The sequence below is a fragment of the Bubalus bubalis genome, chromosome 6 (assembly GCF_019923935.1).
Source record: "Bubalus bubalis isolate 160015118507 breed Murrah chromosome 6, NDDB_SH_1, whole genome shotgun sequence".
NCBI classification, from domain to species: Eukaryota; Metazoa; Chordata; class Mammalia; order Artiodactyla; family Bovidae; genus Bubalus; species Bubalus bubalis.
Window position 1 is genome coordinate 21102894 of NC_059162.1, and position 17212 is coordinate 21120105.

Consider the following 17212-nt stretch of genomic DNA (forward strand, 5'->3'; position numbering starts at 1 on the left):
AAGAAACGCCCTGATCTAAAGCTATTTTCAAGTCCGCCTCTTTGGCAACTCAGGCCTCCAGGGTGATTGAGGGTGCTGTCGCGCGGTCGCACTCTCGACAGCACTCGGAGTCCACGCGGAACCAGGAGGAGCCCTGCGGCCTGGGGGCCGGTGCACATGCGGCCCGCTCCTCCCTCGGGGTCTGAGCCTCTGAACCTCAGACGCCAAGGCAACGCCGCACTGAGAAAAGGAGGAAAGCCACTGCTGGAGAAAAAGGCACATGCATTCCCCAAATTGAGAAGCTCTACTGCTAAAGGAAACCAGAGACAGACATACACACAGACACCATTGCATTAAAACCTTTCAGCGAAAAGAAACTCTGCCTGCTGTGAGGTAAATACGAAAACCCTTCAAGACACCTGCTTCCTGAAAAAGAAAAAAAAAAAAAAAAGCCTGTATCTCTGTTAAATTCGCGTTCCACGACCTGTTGAACTGCAAAATTATAAAAGGAAAAGGAGAGGCATTTCAGACATTGTAAAATGTAAAACAAAGCCGTCCTTCAAGAAGAATCTCAAGTTTGGAATGAAGACATCGGATCTGCGTGGACCGCGCCTGAGTCCTCTGCGGCTTTATGCTGGGCCTGGTAGGCAAAGGAATTCAACAAACGACCCGAGCCTCAGTCTTTGCGGCGGTTCCTGCTAAATGTGAAAGCGTGATGCAAGTCTGGCTGAAACTAGAGGACTAGAATCAGCCACAGACGCAGGAATCTGAGGAACCCCCGGTGCCAGGCGGCGCTGGAGAAGCGCTGCTGTGAAAGGCCTGCGAGAGAGGAGCGCACGGGTCAGGCAGGGCAGAGGGGACGGCGGGTCCTTTGTTTCCCTAGTGGGATTTGAAGCATCGAGCCTGGTCCCCGCTGGCGCCATGAAAAGTGACTCTAAGGCACTGGATCTGCCTCTGGAAGGGCTGTGTCCACCTTGACGACGTGGGGCCACCTGGGGCTCAGACGCCCCTTACTCACCCCCCCAACCACCACCCTGCTTCTGAGTCTTCTGAGACTTGGGGAGTGAGCGTGGGCGACCTCTGCGCCTGGGCGCAAAGCTGGCACACAGGGACCTTGCCCCGGAAGAGGCGAGGAACCCTAAATCAGCCCCTTTCAGGAACTGCAGATCCTTACTTGAGGGACTGCTTGTCTTTCCAGAGTCCTCTTCCTTTAAAAATTTGAAGGTCAGGTGTGTTCAAACATGCAATTCTTGGATATGTCACTAGACAAAAGTGGCCGTCTGATTTCTGTAGTGTAGTGGTTATCACGTTCGCTTAACACGTGAAAGGTCCCCGGTTCGAAACCGGGCGGAAACAACTCTACTTTCCCTCAAACTTTTAGTTTCATATTTTAAACAGAAAATAGAGGTCTGCCGCCTGGAGTGAGGCTTGGAGCTTCAGCTTCCCCATCAGTCCTTCCAAAGAATATTCAGGGTTGATTTCCTTTAGAACTGACTGGTTTCATCTCTCCTTGACCTGCATACAGGTTTTCCAGGAGTCAGGTAAGGTGGTCTGCTATTCCCATGTCTTGAAGAATTTCCCATATTTTCTTGTGATCCACACAGTCAAAGGCTTTAGTGGAGTCAATGAAGCAGAAATAGATGTCTTTCTGGAATTCTCTTGCTTTTTCTATGATACAATGGAGGGAAAAAGGAGGAAAAGAATAGAACCAAATTAATTGGAAAAGTATATGAAAAAGGTTAAATAGAGAGTACTACAAGCAATGGAGGAAATTTCATTGGTAAAAGGTGTTTACAGGGTGATGATGATGAGCCTACTCTTTCATGCATTCTAGGATTCCCAGTCAACCTGCTTTCCTCCAGAGATCCTCTCTGAGGATCACAGACTACCTGGACCTATGTCCTTGTGTGTGTGTGTGTGTGTGTGTGTGTGTGTGTGTACAAGACACAGAGGAGTAGGGTAGTAGTGGAGCATGGGAGAGGATGCATAGACTAGAAACAATCATACATCATTAACATTCTAAGAGTGAGACACGTCCCTGGGTGGGCTCAAACCACGAGCTTTGCGGTTAACAGACGAACCCGCTAACCGATTGCCTGATTGTGCCACAAGGTCGGGAGGAGAGTTTCATCCTCACTCCCACAGAAAGCAAGTATACTTACGGAACTGGGAGGAGCCACCTGTTTCGCAGAAAGGCGTTTCCACTTCGGAGCCTCGGACAACCTGAGAGATGGAGTCCACTCAGCCTGTTCGTTCCCGTCGGGCAGCCGGGAGGTTCCGAGGGCAGAAGGTCTCCTGAGCGTCCTCACCGCCGCAGATGTCAGCGCCCAAGAGAAGCCCCGAGCTTGAGCCGAGGGGCCCCAGAAAGAAGCTGATGGCTTCTGGTTTGCTCTGCCTTCGTCCGACCATTTGCGCTTCTGCACATCGGTTTAGTAGATGGCCTGCGTGTGGCTGCAGCTGGAAAGAGATCAGTTTATTGTGATCCACTCAATGTAAGGCTTTAGCTGTCTTTTGAGGACGGGAAAGGAAAGGTGTGAAGAGGGCGAATAGATCCTAGGAAGGCCAAGGGCAGGAGAGAACAGAGAAGGAGCCAGAAGGAGAAAGGGACTACAAGGGAGAGGAGCAGGCTGGTATCTCGGCGAGGGCCATCGGCACTGGGTTGGGGACATCACAGCGCCTGACTCTGGCGCAGCTCCCATGCTTCACTCAGGTGTCCAGGAGTCCGGTTCACCCCCAGTCGCAAAGCTGCTGGCCTTGCATTTGTTCTGGCAGTTTCCTTTGCTGATGGGCTGTGTAGGTTTGCAGGTGAATGCAAGACCTATGGGCTACCCTGGAGATGACTAGTGGGCAAGGAAACACACAAATTCACTGTCCCCTTTGCAGGCTGGTCTTCAGGATCTGGGTGGGAAACTGGAAAATCTGAGTGCCAATATCAATACTGATTTTGAGATAAGGAGATCAATAGCCAAGCAGTCAGTGAAAGTGGTTATGTTGGTGGAGGAGTGCGAGTGGGAACCTGACTGGGGCCAGTGGAGTACTCTTTGGGGTATATGTAACTTGGTATCATTCACATGTGTGTGTGTGTGTGTGTGTGTGTGTGTGTATACAAACATATATATATAGTAAGGAGCATTGCTTATATTTTAACTTTAAATTTTTACATAGTCATAAATAAATATATATCTTATCTAAAATTCTGGGTCTTGTGTCATGTGTAAGGTTTTCAACTAAAAACCTTAATTTTTTTTATTGGGGGATTTTTGAGGCAAGGAATTGGACTACTGTTCTTTTGATGAGCTGATCAGATGAACTAGTAAACTGGCAGATCCCACCAGCCCAGGAGGCTACCACTGCCACTGTAAGGCATCAGGAACTTAAAGCCACACCCAGACTTTATGCAGTGCAGTGCCAAAATGCAACACCTTAGACTCAGTGATGACATGCAAAGTGCCATGTGCTGAGGCACTGTCTACAAATTTTACATGGGTGTTCTCACTTTATCCTTTCAACAGGCTTCTATCATATCATCATCCTCATTTCATACATGAGAAACCTCAGATATGGAAGGTTAAGTAACTTGTCTAGTCACTCAATCAGTGACTGGGAATCTGAAACCAGCATTTTGAACTGGAAGCCTGCCTGGCTCCACAGGATATGGTGCCCATCAAAGAGGAACACAAATGGTAAAAATGTTTGGCAAGAAATTTAAGACTGTATATTTCTTTCACAAAACACCAAGGAGGAGTCACGTAACATGAATAAAATTGTCTGCAATATTCTCATGAACCACTTGCCTCCCAAACACCTTTCTTATTCCAAGAGCTGCTCCCCTTGAATCCCCAACTTAAACACACCTTCTGCAAGAACTAGATTTTTCCTCCCTTTTATCCTTTCCTCTCACCTTTCTAATACCTCTTCCATAGCTCTTCTGTTCTTTCACTTCCAGGTCATTCATTTTTTTAATTACAAATATTAAATATATCTAAAGAAGGAAATAAGCAGTCATCCATAGTCCCACCTCCTGGAAGGGACTACTGTTATCATCTTTGCATGTTTTCCTTCAAATCTGTTTTTAAATTATCCTAAGTTGTAGCAAAAGGTGCATGGGTTCATGCTAAGTCATTTCAGTCCTGTCTGACTCTTTTGGACCCCAGTGACTGTAGCCTGCCCGGCTCCTCTGACCGTGAGAGGATTCCAGGCCAGAATATGGAGTGGGTAGCTATGCCCTCCTCCAGGGAATCTTCCGGAACCAGGGATAGACCCCACATCTCTTGTGTCTCTTGCATTGGCAGGTGGGTTCTTTACCATTAGTATCACCTGGGAAGCCCCTAAAGTATGTAGGTTTATTTTTCAAATTTCAAATAATGCACAAAATACAAATATGTAACATTTTGAAACATCTTAAATTCAAAAGTAACTTCTGTTAATGTAGGTAAATGCTGCTGGAGTCATTTAGGTATATCAACAGAGAGAAGAATATATATAAATATGCTTTTATATGATTGAGCTCTTATAGGTTCTATTCCTATTTTCAAGTATTTCAATTTAATAGTGAATAAATTTAATGAAAAGTTACAAATGAAGAAACTGTTGAACCTTCAGTCAAATTGTTTACCTTAAGAGAGATACATTTCTAAAAGAACCCTCTAATGCTAATAATAATGATTATAATTGAATTAAGTTATTAAAATTTGGAAGGATTCTTCTCAAAGTAATTTTTAAAAATCAAATTTCTTAAGAATTAATTTAAAAATAATACAATCTATCCATTCAAGTTTGATGACTTTTGACAACTGAACGTACACATGGAACCATTATCCTGTTCAAGAACATCTCCAGCACTCCAAAATATCCTCTTGAGCCCCTTTGCTGACAATCCCCCTGGTTCTCCCTGTCCTAGGTACTCTATGATCTAGTTCTTTTCACTAGGGATTAGATTGCCCCATCTAGCAATTTGCATAAGTGGATACACAGAGTATATACTCTGTTCATCACTCAGGGTGATATTTTAATCCATATTGTTGCCATATATCAAGAATTTGTTTCATTTTATTGAAGAGTAGTATTCCTTTGAGTGAATATATCACCATTATATCTATTCACTTCATGACGGACATTTGAATGGTTTTCAATTTGGAAACCATTATGAACAAAGCTGATATTAGCAAGTTCCTTTTGTGGGCATATGATTTATAAATTCCATTTAAAACTTTTTATAAATTCACAAATTTATATTGTGAATTTGAATTCATTCACAAATTATGAATAAATTCATAAAGACAAAATTTATTGAAATGTTTAAAAACTGTATTCAAATGTTACAAAAGACTGACGTATCAGCAATCAGTATCGATTGTTTCCTACCAGAACATCCTTAATATTAGCCACATGCTCTACCAGCTGTATTATTTGATTATCTCATTTAATCTACACAACAGCTTCATGAAGTACTTATTATTTCTTTCATATGACACTTGCAAAATTGGCCTAGCGTATTGGAGTTGACCCAAGGTCAAAGGGAAAGTAAGTGGTGGCACCAGGACTAAAAGGAGGCCCCCCAGTTGTTGGGCTCATTACGCTTGGGCTAAATATTCTCTGCCCTTCCTGGTTTCCTGTCTACCTTTCGCCCCTGATCTGTGTGCTTGAGGCTGACCCTGACAACCAGCATTTCCAGGTCTTTTGCCCATGGACTCCAATGGGTGCAGCCAAACAAATGAGATCAGAAGGGAGAAAGGAGGAATGTGAATGAAAAAGGTTGCCTGCCTTATCAGCAAACAAAGCATGCTGTGCCATCTAGCCACCAGCCACTACCGACCTTAATAAGTGCATTAAGAAGAAACATATCTGTTGCTGGAGTAGAAAATAGCAACCCACTGCAGTATTCTTCTTGGAAAATCCCATGAAGAGAGGAGCGTGTTGGGCTACAGTTCATGGAGTCCCACAGAGTTGGATATGACTGAGAATGCATGACTGATCCCACAGACTCTGGGATCTTAGGTCCACAAACCCTGGCCCACAGCTGTGAAAGCACCAAGTTCCAACCACTAGACTGCCAAGGAATTCTTGTCACATCTTAAGATGTCAGTTACCTGGGTGTAAACTTTGTCAAAGCACTTCATTATATGTGTATTTGAAAGATGCAAGAGACTGGATCATAAATATTGTCATCACAAAAAAGAAATGAGAATTATGTGATGGGATGGAGCTAGTTAATGCTCTGGTGGGAATCATTTTGCCATATGTAACTGTATCCAATCAACGTGCTGCACACCCTAAACTCACACAGTATTTTATGTCAATTATATCTCAATAAACCTGGAGAAAAAAAATTATAAAAAAAAAGAAAAGAAACCTATCTCTTGTATCTTTGGAACCCATCAAAAGCCTAGGGGGACACATTCCAGTGCTGCAAGTTCAAGTGCTACCCAGCTGGGGAAGAAGAAGGCCTGCTTACTCACTGGCCACATAGCCAAGGATGTCTGCTTTGGCTCCAGCTGCTGAGGAGAACTCCACCCACCTTCACCGGTGCCAGGAGGGCCTGGTCCCTGCCTATACTCACTTCATCCTCAGGAGTGGTTTAGATGAGGAAATCATTGAGGATTTCTTCTTTTCCCCTAATCTATTCCCACTCTTTCACTGTGTGTCTTCAAGACCACTGTTGGATGCTGAAAGTACAGGACTTAAAGAGATGCTGCCCTTCTCCTACTGGTCTCTTCTTGCCCGGACGTTACTGCCCTGGGGTTCAGAACCAGAGCGGCCAGGAGGGCACTGGCTGCCTGAGAACCTTTGTCGCCACGTGCATCCAACTGCACCGTGCACCTGTGCCTCTCCAGCTCCCTGCAATTTGAATCTGCTGCCCCTGAGCTTCTCAGGTGGCAAGAGAAGAGTAAAGTAGTCCTCTTTGACCTGCAGTGATCTCCAGGGCTGGGAGGATCTGTGAGTTTATCAGCTCATCTGATCAGCTCAACAAACGAGCAATAATGGTCCAACTCCTTCCTTCCAGAATGCTGAACTTCTTTAAAAAAATCATGGTTTTACAGTGGAAAACACTCCCCTACACAGGACAATAGACCTAGAATTTTTAAAGAGTGATACATATGACTACACACAAATTTAAATCCAAAATACAAGCAATGAACTTTTGAAAATATCGTGTATGTAATACAATGTTACACACGCCCCCAAACAGTAGTTTCCTGATCCCTTCCCACGTTCCTTTTTTCCAGGGATAACCACTTTCACTGACTGTTTCGCTGTATATCTCGTTATCTCTAAGCAAATATTGACGCTCGGATTTTCCGGAGCCGGACGCTGCAGACCGGCCTGCAAAGCTGAAAGTGGAGTGTCTGTGTAGTTCCCTGCCCGCCAGTCATCTCCAAGGCAGCGGCCACCTGCAGATCTACATAACCCACCTCACCACTCCACACGGAACCCGCAAAGGGAACTTTGTCAGAACAAATGCCAGGCCAGCAGCTTTGCGATTTGGGGTGAATCGGGTCCCTGGACACCTCAGTAAAGGGTGGGAGCTGCTCGCAGTGAGGCGCTGTGGTCACCCCAACCCAGCGACCGCCCCGCCGCAGCACCTGCCCGCTCCTCTCTCTTCCAGTCCCTTTCTGCTTCTGGCTCAACCTCTGTTCTTTCCTGATCTTGGCCCTTCCTCGGATGTTTTCGCCGGCCTCATACCTTTCCTAGTAACCTCTGAAAATTCCAAATTATAAAGATCAGAGAGATGCTTCTTAGCACCGCAAAAGGAGAACTAACTAGCTATTCATGTCCATCACGGGCCTCATCTGTACTTTTCTCCCGAGCAGCAGAGGACACAAATGTTTCCATCCGCTTACATCGTGACAAATCATCTCGGTGGAGCAGAGTCGCGGCAGAACGAAGGGAACCCAGCCCTCGGCTCCAGACTCCCTTCGGCCCCGGAGTAGCCTGGCAGGGCGGCCCTGGATGAGGGACCTGGGTCTCCTCAGACGCCGAAATCTGCGACCCTTTCGGTCTGAGCTTGGGACCAAAGGAGGAGATTTCCAGGAGTGAAGGTCGAATCTTGACAGAGTGGCTTTGCGTGTCCAACGGAGACTTAAGAGCAAGAAATTCTGAATAAAATCATAATAAACTGGGACAGGGCCAATAAAAAGTCGGAAGAATAGGGAACTTGAATAAAACACAGTTCTTTTCATTCAGGTCTGGAGCCCTCGAACCTAAAGCTGTCGAGATTCCCGGCTGATTATCGACATCGCAGGCCTTCCACGTTACCATTTAGTCACAGGGACAACTTTTCTAATTAAACAGAAAGGTTCCACGAGATTTGAACTCGGATCGCTGGATCCAGGGTCCTCACTATTACACCATGGAACCTCTTTGGCATCTACCTTCTCTCTGCTGCCAGGGAAAGGGCATCTGCTTCTTAAGCCTCCATATGTCCCATTGCTACTCCCAAGACTTGAACACAGTACCCGCGTTGGTGCACATCCCTTTTGCTTTCTTTCTGCTCCTCTCCTTTGATAGGCTCAGTTCACTCTCACCTCAGAAAATGAGGTAAAATCCACTTTGGGTTTTGTGCCAGGGAAGAGCCCACTAGCTCTCCATTATCAACCACATATTCTGCCCTGGTTAAGCAGAATGTCCCATCTTGAGCTAAAATTTCTGCAAATAAGAGTATTTCCCTCTTCCTTGCTTCATCTTTTCTCATTGCTCCAAGAAGGCAGATGGTTGTCAGGGCAGGAGGCGGGATTTCCTGGATCCCTTAGTTTTCCAATCGTACAAATTACCCTCCAAAGCCGCTGCCACCACCTCTAATCTGTAACATGTAAACTGTATCAGCAGTGGAGTGACAATGGAGGCAGGAGAACTCTCCTTTTCTTCATACATTTCTGATTTGGGAGGGGTAAGGTTTTCTCACAGCAAGTGTATATTTGTTAGATTTACAATGTAAGTAAAAATAACCATTTACATCAAACATTCAGACAAACTAGCTATACTCACCTAGAAGTGAAGAGAACTTCGCTCAGTCTTGTCTGACTTTGTGACCCCATGGACTGGAGCATGCCAGATTCCAAGAGATTCTCCAGGCAAGAATACTGGAATGGGTGGCCATTCCCTTCTCCAGGGGATCTTCCCAACCCAGGGATTTAACCTGGGTCTCTTGCATTGCAGGCAGATTCTTTACCTGCTGAGCCACTAGGGAAGACCCAAACTCACCTGGGGTGACTCACATATCGAGGAGGGCATGAGGCACAGCTCTGACACTTAGGCAGTCACAGACTCTTTGGTCAGGTCAGTCAAGTCAGTTTCTCTTCCATTTCTTAACATGTCAAATCTAGAAATTGCAGTTTTAAAAAAGGCGTACAAATATCAAGGTACACAAGAGCACTGTTTGCTGAATCATAGAGGATGCACATCCAAGTTGTCTTACAGTACAGACAGTACTTATGTACCCAAAATACCACTACATTAAATATTTGCATGTATAATAGGTATAAATCCTATCAGGGCTCAGACTAATAATCTTTACGTCTTCATTGTATCCTAAAAGTGTTTCAAAAAAAATAAATAAATAAAAGTGTTTCTTCCCTAAGCCAATACACATAACAGAAAAAATAGCACCAGTTTTTGGCCAGTCAAAAGAGTTAGAAAGATGCCTAGTGTTGCATTGAGACATGTTTATTTCCAGAGACTGGAGAGAGGTTGACTCAAGGAGGAAGGAGGCAAAGGGGAGGCTCTTGTTATGAGGAGGAAGTTCACAGCTCCAGGGTGAGAACATGAATCTTCTTTTTGGAAAATCAAGCTGTTGAGTGGTAACAAACAACACAAAGTCAAGGTTTATGAGTTCAAGGACCTGAAATGGACTCTGATTCCTAAAGGAAGAAAAGAAATCCATAGAAAGTATGTTGAGAGATCACAGAATGGCCAGGAAACCTGGAGAACAGGGCTCTCACAAGGGGCAAGGACAGAATCAGGTGAGGTTAGACTGGGATGGGTGGAGATGTGTGTTCTTCCCATTTCCTCCAGCCTGCACATCGGTCCTGATCAGCAAGCAGAGAACTGGCAATGAAGAGTGGTCCAGCTATATTGGAGCAAACTTCAAGAACACTCTCGGAGCAAACTGCAAGAGCAATCAGGGGAGCCATTGTCTTGAATCCGTTTACAGAAATTTCTAGAAGCATCAAGTTAATTCAAGGTGAAATAAATAAGGGTAGAGTTTGTCAAAAGATTCTGAGAATAGTGACAACAATATTTATGATTTCACAGCTGATAACATGATTCATCCAGTAGTTTCTAAACCCAGGCACATCTGACAACAAATGCTTACATTCCTCCCATTTTAAAGCAGAAAGAAGTGAGGCACAAGAAATTTTCTTTATTTGTTTAAGGCCACATAAGGACAGAACTATTTTTACAACCCAGAATTTGTTCACAGATAGTTGGGTCTCCCTTCTCAGAAGTGGGTGTATCAAGATTTCTCAGTTGTAGGGATGGGAAGAAGACCAAGAAGAAGAGAGAAGGCAAGAGAGGAAGTGGGGAAGGGTAGAAGCACAAATTCTTTTATTCTCTCCTTCCTCCCCTCTCCTTAGGCCTCCTTGATTCTTGCCTGCACCAGCCCTTTCCCTCCTTCCCCACTCTGCTACCTGGAGCGGAGCAATGTTCAGTTCTAAGGATTCCTGCCCAAGCCTCCTGGGAGGTCTCCATGCCTTCCTCCCAAACCAGCCTTCCCAGCTTGGTTTTCACCCTTTCCCGCTCCCAGGTGGACCTCACAGAATGCAGCCTACCCAGGCTGGGGTGCAGGAGCCCCAACCAGCTTGCGCTGCTCCAGGGGCCTTTCCATTGCCCACCCCAATGGATGCTGTGGATTCCAAAAACTGGGATAAAGTCTTTTAAAAAAGAACCATTCACTTCGAAAACTTTTCTGTGTTTCCCTTCTCAATGGTCTTCATGGAACGAAGGGCTAAAGACAATGTATTCATCCAAGTCTTAGAGCATTGCAGTGAGTGCCCAACTCTGTTGCCGGTGTGCAGACACAGAAGGACCATCCCCATGACCTCTGTGCTTAGTCACTAAGTCCTGTCCGACTCTTTGCCACCCCATGGACTTAGCCCACCAGGCTCCTTGTCCATGGGGATTCTCCAAGCTGGAATACTGGAGTGGGTTGCATGCCCTCCTTCAGGGGATAGTCCCAAACCAGGGATGAACCTGGGTGTCCTGCATTGCAGGCAGATTCTTACTGTCTGAGCCCCAAGGAAGCCCACTCTGGTGGAAATCGCCTGGTGGACACAGGAAACCTAACACAGCCCCAGAGGCCTATGCCAGGGTGGGCAAACTCTGATTCGTTGGGTGTAGGCGAGGACGTGGGGAGAGCCATGGTCTAGTGGCTCATGGGAGCCCACCGTGTGTTCAGCTGTCCTTGGATCTATTTCCGTTCAGGCCCACAGGATTGGAGCCCTGGCTCCTGGTACCTCTGGAGGCTCTGGCATCTGTGGTCGGTAGAGGGCACGGAAGTGGCACCATTTCCCTGGGGGCAGGGGTCTTATCCTAGGAAGAAGTGTCAACTCCAAAGACCCCAGGAAAAGCCCGATACCTCTCTCTCCGTAGCGTTCGTCTGTTAACCGTAAAGGTTGGTCGTTTGAGCCCACCCAGAGACGGTGGGGTGGCATTTTAGAGACCACCAAAGAGACTCCCTTTTGTCAGGAGAACACCAGAAAGTGCAGCGGCGAGCTGGCATGCAGAGAAAGAGCACAGGAGTCAGGGACAAAGGAACAGGGGAGAGGGTGGGTCTCAGGGGATTGGAAGCGTAGATTGCCTGAGTCCAGCTTCAGCAGCCAGGGATTCAGCCTGAAGAGATGGACCGTGTCGGTGAGAAAATGAGGCAGCCTCTCAGTTTTCTTGGACTGCCTATTTATTTCAAGTTTAATATCCTCTTTTATACTTTTACAAAAACATTAGGTCAGAGGTTTGACATTTTCAGTTCCCCCTCACCCAAATTTACTATCTCCATAAATCATTGTTGCCCTTCAAACAGAGTTCCTGCTTCAGCCATTCTCTGGGAATCAGCTTTACCATCTATTAGCTACTTCCTCTTATGTGTCCTATAGTTAACTTGTGATTACATTGTAATTCATGCTACATTCCTCAGTTTATTTTTTATCTTTCTAAATCCTGTTTGCCCCTAACATCCTGAGCTCACTATCTCTTAAAAAGGCTTCTAGCTATTAGTATCTCTAAAATTCCTAACCTCTATAAGCTATAGTAAAATATGCTAACATTACAACATTCCTTAAATCTTTAACTTCTAACTATTTTAATTATTTCTAAGCCCTAAATTCAGTAAACCCCTTTGCCATAAATATTTTCCTCACAAATAAGCTTCAGATAGCAATTTTTCCCATGGCCTCAAGCTGCCGCTTATGTGCTCATCCTGGAACACTCTTTTGTAAAAGTCCTTAAACAAACGTCAATGATTAACTTTATGAATTATTCTCTGAGCACAGCTGCAGAAGGCTTTGTGCCTTCTCATGCTCCTCTCAAGAACAATAAGCAACTTAATATTCCTTTTCAGTCAACTCAGCCGAGGAGAGGAAAAAACAAGACAGAATCACAAGGCCTAACTCCTTCATCCCGGGTCCGTGCCTGCAGGACAAAGAGAGGGGCTTGGGGCCGTGCCTCCATTTTGTCAGTAATGCCTAGCGCGGCACCCGACAGTCAATCATTCCTGAGACCCGAGTACTGACCCCCGAGTACTGACCGCCGGCGCTGTGAAAAGGGCCACCACGGCGCGGGCCCGCGGCGCGGGAGGGGCAGCGTCTACACCGCTGAGCCGCAGAGTCGCCTGGCTTCGGACACACCTACCCTCCCCACCTCCTGCGGCTTCCGGGAGCTTGGCAATCAGCTGGGGCAACCCCTGAGCTCCGGTGCCGAGTTAAGGGTCTGAGGCCTCTGCATTGGGTGCAGGGCCCAGAATGCAACCTGTGGGGGCCCCAGTGTCCTCATTTGAGAGGAGATGAGGAATTCTAAGGCAGGGCCCTCGGGAACTGGCGTCTCCGCATCTAAGCAAGCTTGGGGCTTCAAGGTTCCTGTTTGAGTGTTACAATTAGGTGGTCTAGATGCTGGTGGCAGCATTAGGGATTTCATGAATACAGTGTTAAGTATTGGAGGTGGTCCAGTTTCTGTAGTGTAGTGGTTATCACGTTTGCCTCACACGCGAAAGGTCCCTGGTTCGAAACCGGGCGGAAACAGGTTGCTCTCCCCTACCACCCCACCGCGGAGATTTGCATTCACATTGGCAAAGGCAAAGGCAAGGCACGGGGTGAGGCAAAGGACTCAACTGGACTCAGCTGTAGGTCATTGAGGTTTTTCCTTTCCTGATTTCTGACGATACACCTTACACATCTTACATCTTTCTCCTGAAGAAGATAAATAACCTTTTTTCTACAGCTCCTTGGTGGTCTAGTGGCTAGGATTCGGCGTGCTCACTGCCGCGGCCAGAGTTCGATTCTTGGTCTCGGAAAACTTTCTTTATTCCAGCATCTGCACTCACACAAGTCACTCTCTTCCTGCCCAGATCAGAACTGTATTTTGCCTATAGGTCCAGGGCAGAACATTTCTGCACAGAGTTTCTAAATGCCGCTGAGTCCGGGCCTCAGGGTCCTGGACCTCAGGCTGGCTGTTGGAGTTGAAATGCTGTGAACAGCCTGTGCTGGCCAGCTCTGGCCTCCACTCTTTTCTCTTGGCATGGTAAAACCAGGGACTGACTTACAGTGCTTCCATTCAAAGAAAATATGGGGCTTCAGTTCCAAAAATTCATTCAAAACCAAAAGCTTTTATAAGATACCAAAAGTTTGCAAGATGGTATATTCTGTACCTACGTGGGCAGTTAACATCATATTCTTTCTTTATCTAAGAGTTATAACATCACTTGATAATAACATGCCGACATCTCAGGATCATTCCTTTACTTTGGAGTCCCTCTCAAAGCTATCTTCTGTGGAACCTGTCTTTCAAGGACAGGAACAGCTTGGCCGTCCAGAAGAGGGCCCTCTTGCCCCTCAGGAACCTGGAATCTGGTCTCTTTTGGATGTAGAGAGGGTATGTGTGTTAGTCGCTCAGTCGTGTCAGACTTTTTGAGATCCCTTTGGACTGTAGCCCACCATGCTCCTCTGTCCATGGGATTCTCCAGGCAAGACTACTGGAGTGAGTTGTCATTTCCTTCTCCAGGGGATCTTCCCAACACAGGTCTCCTGAATTGCAGGCAGATTCTTTACCATCTGAGCCACCAGGGAAGCCCTAAACAAACACGACCACAATGCATTCACCAGGAATCAAACTGGATCTCCCACATGATAGGTGAGAATTCTACCACTGAACCACCAATGCCCCTACTGAGAGGCTTTTTAAGAGAATAAACTAGATGGTGTTTTATTCAGCTGTTTTCCAAGTGCAGGCAGGCCTGTCATGCCCTGTGCTTGTAGGATGTCTAGGCTTTGATCCTCCACCCTCCGCAGCACCAGCAGCCCTCTGGCCTCTTGCAGGTTGCTTTGGTGGGCAGTCAGTGGTGTTTTGATCATCTGATTGGTGGAACCACCTCGTCCTCACCCCCACTTGCTCAGTCATGTCCTACTCCTTTCAACCCCATGAACTGTAGCCAGTCAGGCTCCTCTCTCTATGGGATTTTCCCGCTACTTTGCTGGAAACCCATGGGGTCAGTGCAGCTGCCCCCTTCACTCTTGCCTGCCTCCCTGTGTCCTGCAGGGACCATAAAGTGTTCTGTCAGGACACAGAGGTGAAAAGTCCTTCTCTGTGGCTGGTGGAATAGAGAACCAGATGGGAAACGCGTCCAAGGGAGGGGGGGTATCCTCAAGAGCTTTCCAGGACTGTTGAGTGGGTGCTGTCAGGTGGGTCTAAGCCCCAGGATAATAATGCCTAGTCTTGTGTTGTTCTGGCCTTGACCCAGTCCCAGGTCCACTCCAAATTCAAGCACAGAGGCATCCAGCTTAACACACATATTCCACTCTCCCTCTCTCCAAAGTGGGGTAGTGAACCACCTTTTCTATCTCAGTGAATAGAACCCATAGGGTTGGGGTTTTTTTCCTCCTTGAACTTTCTGATTTGCTGAAATGTAACTCAGGAATATAAAAACATTCAGCCTTAGATAAATTAGTGCTCTCCATGCTACGTACAAGAAAAAATTTCAAATTGATAGTAAGGATGAATTTTGAATACTTTTAACACTCTAGATAATTCTAATAATTTATATATAATTGCATAGAAAATGTCCTATCATACTCTCAGAGATGACTCCTGGTACGCTTTACCCAACTTTAATAATTTTGGTCTAAAACCTACTTCATGTTGACTTTCAGATTTTCTAAAAATGTGTAAAATATTGGTATCATACTATTCTAAGTTGTCAGATCAGATCAGATCAGTCACCCAGTCGTGTCCGACTCTTTGCGACCCCATGAATCGCAGCACACCAGGCCTCCCTGTCCATCACCAACTCCCAGAGTTCACTCAGACTCATGTCCATCTAGTCAGTGATGCCATCCAGCCATCTCATCCTCTGTCGTCCCCTTCTCCTCTTGCCCCCAATCCCTCCTAGCATCAGAGTCTTTTCCAATTAGTCAACTCTTTGCATGAGGTGGCCAAAGTACTGGAGTTTCAGCTTTAGCATCATTCCTTCCAAAGAAATCCCAGGGCTGATCTCCTTCAGAATGGGCTGGTTGGATCTCCTTGCAGTCCAAGGGACTCTCAAGAGTCTTCTCCAACACCACAGTTCAAAAGCATCAATTCTTCGGCGCTCAGCCTTCTTCACAGTCCAACTCTCACATCCATACATGACCACAGGAAAAATCATAGCTTTGACTAGATGAACCTTTGTTAGCAAAGTAATTCTCTGCTTTTGAATATGCTATCTAGGTGGGTCATAACTTTCCTTCCAAGGAGTAAGTGTCTTTTACTTTCATGGCTGCAGTCACCATCTGCAGTGATTTTGGAGCCCAGAAAAATAAAGTCTGTCACTGTTTCTACTGTTTCCCCATCTATTTCCCATGAAGTGATGGGACCGGATGCTATGATCTTCATTTTCTGAAAGTTGAGCTTTAAGCCAACTTTTTCACTCTCCACTTTCACCTTCATCAAGAGGCTTTTTAGTTCCTCTTCACTTTCTGCCATAAGGGTGGTGTCATCTGCATATCTGAGGTTATTGATATTTCTCCCGGCAATCTTGATTCCAGCTTGTGTTTCTTCCAGTCCACCGTTTCTCATGATGTACTCTGTAGAAGTCTTACATTTATTTTCTATTCAAAATCCTAATGAAAGTGAACTGCCTAAATTTCCTGTATTGCTTTGTTTCCCATAAGTAAACTCTAATTCCAAAAAATATTTCCATTTATAAAATTCAATATTATGTGCCACAGAAAATTAAATATACCATATAATAATATTTTTCAATGAAGATTACATCTTTTAATTGTAGAAATCATAGTTACTTATATTCCCCTTTCAACGTGGGGGTAAATGCTTTTAGGTATCATCTAATATGTGAATATCTGACACGGCAGCTCATCCCCAGCACTATTTACTCACAGGGACAACCATGCAGTTACAAGACTTGAGGTGCGAAGCCCCCTGGCAGGGCAGGACTCCATGAGCTCAACCTCTGCCTTTGACTCCAGAGACCCAGGGGGCCCGACGAGGGGGAGGCACTGGCTGGGCCGCTGCGCCCCTGACCGGGGCTTGGAGGGCAGAGGAAGGGCCGGGCTGTGATGGCCAGCGATGGGCAGAGCCCCCCCGGGTCCAGCGAGGACGCCCCGGGTGGGTCCCACACCTGTCCGCCGTGTCCGTGTGAACCACGCCGCTGAGGGTCGCGGGAGCCGTAAAGGCAGGTCGCATTAGGGGAATAGGGTTCCCTATTAGAAAAAGTGTTCTTTTTTTAACGAGGGTTCTTCTAACTAGGCAGAAAGGTCCCACCAAGATTTGAACTCGGATCGCTGGATTCAGAGTCCAGAGTGCTCACCATTACACCATGGAACCCCCTCGGGAGCCACCTGGCCTCCATCGCCAGACAACGGTATCCGCTTCTTTAGCCTCCATACGTCCCACCCATAAGCTCAGGGCAGTTCTTCTAAGGCCCTGAGGAGACTCCAATACGGTTGACACTACTAGGTGCTCAACCCTCTCGCTTTCTCTCCACTCCTCTCCTTTGATCGACTCAGCTTACTCTCACCTCAGAAAATGAAGT

General features: G+C 46.2%; 3 non-coding genes across 3 annotated transcripts; 2 read left to right on the plus strand and 1 right to left on the minus strand.

Moving 5' to 3' along the window:
• The first annotated feature begins 1262 nt into the window (after positions 1 to 1262).
• TRNAV-AAC lies at positions 1263 to 1335 on the plus strand. Its single transcript has one exon. It is a non-coding gene; the product is annotated as a tRNA-Val (tRNA).
• Positions 1336 to 13135: 11800 nt separating this feature from the next.
• On the plus strand, positions 13136 to 13208 carry TRNAV-CAC. Its single transcript has one exon. It is a non-coding gene; the product is annotated as a tRNA-Val (tRNA).
• A 3724-nt stretch (positions 13209 to 16932) lies between these two features.
• Positions 16933 to 17004, minus strand: TRNAQ-CUG. The gene has a single exon. It is a non-coding gene; the product is annotated as a tRNA-Gln (tRNA).
• Between the last annotated feature and the right edge of the window lie 208 nt (positions 17005 to 17212).